Source organism: Myotis brandtii, unplaced genomic scaffold, assembly GCF_000412655.1.
Source record: "Myotis brandtii unplaced genomic scaffold, ASM41265v1 scaffold480, whole genome shotgun sequence".
Classification (NCBI taxonomy): domain Eukaryota; kingdom Metazoa; phylum Chordata; class Mammalia; order Chiroptera; family Vespertilionidae; genus Myotis; species Myotis brandtii.
Genome location: NW_005368342.1, coordinates 480,892 through 484,190, shown reverse-complemented (window position 1 = coordinate 484,190; position 3,299 = coordinate 480,892). Strand labels below are relative to the sequence as shown.

The window sequence follows — 3,299 nt, the reverse complement described above, 5'->3', positions numbered from 1 at the left end:
CCAGATGAATTTTTGGAAAGTTCGTTCTAGGTCTGTGAAATATGCCGTTGGTCTTTTAATGGGGAGTGCATTGAATCTATAGATTGCTTTGGGTAGTATGGACATCTTGATGATGTTGATTCAACCAATCCATGAACACAGTATGTTCTTCCATTTGTTTATGTCTTCCTCAAGTCTATCTCCTTTTTCAGTGTCCTGTAGTTTTCCACATATAGGTCTTCTACCTCCGTAGTTAAATTTATTCCTAGGTATCTTAATTATTTTGGTGCAATGGTAAATGGGATTGCTTTTTTAGACTCTCTGTAAGTTCATTATTGGTGTATAGAAATGCCATAGATTTCTTGGCATTAATTTTGTATCCTGCTACATTGCTGAATTTATTTATTAAGTCTAATAATTTTTTGATGGGGTCTTTAGGGTTTTTTATGTACAATATCATGTCATCTGTGAATAAGGACAGTTTTACTTCTTTTCCAATGTGGATGCCTTTTATTTCTTCTTCTTGTCTGATTGCAATGGCTACTACTTCCAGTACTATGTTGAACAGGAGTGGTGAGAGTGGGCCCATCTGTTTTAATGACACCCTTTGTGATGAGGTTATTTCAGTAGGCATGATGTCTATTTCACTGACAAAAAGCAGTGAATAATTATAAAACGAGTTGTTTTATAATGTGAAAACCATAACTCTCCAGTAATGTAAGTAGTGAATTGCTCAAAAAACTACTGGCCTTAATGCTGCTACTGAGAATGAGGGAAATTCATGGGTCATTTATTGCTGTGAAAATCAAATTTGATGTATAGGTCATTGATAAGAATTTCTGACAATATCTAAAAACACTGATTAAATGAATTCTCAAATCCTATCAGTTGCTCACTTCAAGCACTTCTTCACTTTGCTGTGGAGGATTTTCTTTTTTCTTTTTGCTAATCCTCACCCAAGGAAAATTTTTTCTATTGATGTTTTTAGAGAGAGTGGAAGAGGAGAGGGGGGGGAGGGAGAGAGAGAGAGAGAGAGAGAGAGAGAGAGAGAGAGAGAGAGAGAAATGTGAGAGAGACACATTAATTGATTGCTTCCCACATGCACCCTGACCAGGGACAGGATTGAACCTGCAAACCAGTTTTGTGCCCTTGACCAGAAATCAAACCTGCAACCCTTTGGTGTGTGCCAAGGCTCTAAGCACTGAGGAAAACCGGCCAAGGCCAATATTTTCTTTTTTATCAGTGTATTCTGGGTGGGTTTTTTTAAGATGAAGAGGTGCCTATATCTTTACACACCTTATTACTTGAGTAATCTGGATCTGCTTCACACAAATAGACAGCGATGGACCCATTGGTGCTCCTTATACATACTGTGATGGAGTGTTCTCTGGCAACTGAAATGTCCAGTCCAATTTCTGCTGGAACTTTAAATGCAATAACAATCTTTTCATGGAAGGCTTTAATGCTATGGATATCTTGATATGTCATATATGTTTGTATTTTATTTTATTTGTCACCTGTTAACACAAAACCGTGGAGCACAACCTTTAACTTATTCAGAGCATCCTCCATTGCTGATAAGTCAGAAAGTTCCTCCAGCAGTTTTTTTCTGTTGGAGCACTGCTCCAGAATTGCTAAGATTAGACCCTATCCATCAAATATGATTCTTAGATTTAAAAAAAACAGGTCAATTCCACTTAAGACATTGGTAATTTCATACACTCTTCATTTTCATACTCTCATTTTTGTTGCAATATTATTTATGTCAAAAATACCCCCAGGAACATTGCTGACAAGATCCATAAATTTTTGAGTTAAATAAACCAGTGACAAATGAAAACATGGTCTCTTCACTTTTAGAGCTTTACTCATGGCAACATATTGCCCAGTAACTTCTAAATTAATCATTTTTTTAATTAAAAATTAATCCTTATTTTTGAAGGCAGCAGCCCCTCCACATTGATGGGATCTCAGCAATGGTTGTGTACCATCTCCTCTGCTGGTCCATCAGCAGGCTGATCAATTTTCTAGCCAGCCGCTGCTGACTCATGCTACCCAACTGGCAGCACCTGAGCCTCACACCCATGAGCTCTCCCACTTTCTCTTGGTCGAGTCAGACGCTACCCCCAACACACAGGTTCCCAGAGCCAAACAATTATGTAACTGGGCTTTAATGCCTGCTCGGAGGTGCACCTGGCAGGGTAATGGACCAACGCACCATTGCACCATAGCCCAGAGAGTTATAACACAGCCTCGAGGAGATACCATTCCCATGATCTTCCTGCATGTACAGTGCTTTACTATTTCTTAATCCTTTAGTCTTCCAGGCACTGTAGTGAGCACTTTGTGTAGATTATTTCATTTGATATTTATGACCCCTCAGGTGACTATTATTGTATTTACTGTTGTGTCTTTTCTGTCACTCTTTACTCCCTTACATTGATTTACTTTTTCTTTGTAGAATTCACCATTACTTGATATAGTGTGTATTTACTTGTTTACTTGTTTGTTGTTTGTCTTCCACTCTAGAATGTAAGCCCATGCAAGCAGGAAATTTTGTATTTTATGTTAATTGCTATATCCTCCATGCCTAAAACAGTGCCTGACATCTAATAGACACTCAATAATTTGTAAAATGAATTAATTGAATAAATAACCATTTTGCAAGTGAGGATTAGGCCCAATGAGGATGGTAAATATCAGAATGGTGAAATCACTTATCTGTATAGAAGATGCTTAAACAAGATCTAAACCCATATTCATGTGTTTTTGACAAATGATACTGTTAAGCACCACACTATTTTGCTTCCTGCATATCTTTAATGACCACTTACAAAGCATTTCCAACCCTTCTCTGGATGTTGTAAGGGAGAGAGAAGAAATGTTAAACATGATCCCTGACTTAGTGATATTTTAGTATATATAGAGTTAAGATGTACATATATGGACACACCAATGGGCACACACACACACACGTGCACACTTATACAAGGAGAATTATTGAGCTTTAAACATTGCAATGTGAAAAGACTTCCTAGAACAAACATGTCAAACTCAAAGGCTAACACGGGCCAAATAAACAAGGTTTAAGTTTATGTGGGCTGCAAAAAACAAAAGCTTCAATTTTCATAGAAATGTAGGTTTATTTCGATAGATACATGCTGAATACAAAGGGCTGAAGTAAATGAGTTATTGTTAACATAAAATAATAGAACATTTTAATAAAAATTAATATTCTTTCTTGAACATTAACTTACCAGACACTGAATAACTGCACAAATTAATAAGCATAATGCAAATAAACCTATTTTTCTTGTTCT

At 36.8% G+C, this 3,299-nt stretch overlaps 1 pseudogene; it reads right to left on the bottom strand.

The window, feature by feature from the left end:
- Positions 1-1,242: 1,242 nt before the first annotated feature.
- On the bottom strand, positions 1,243-2,029 carry LOC102259535 (annotated as a pseudogene).
- Between the last annotated feature and the right edge of the window lie 1,270 nt (positions 2,030-3,299).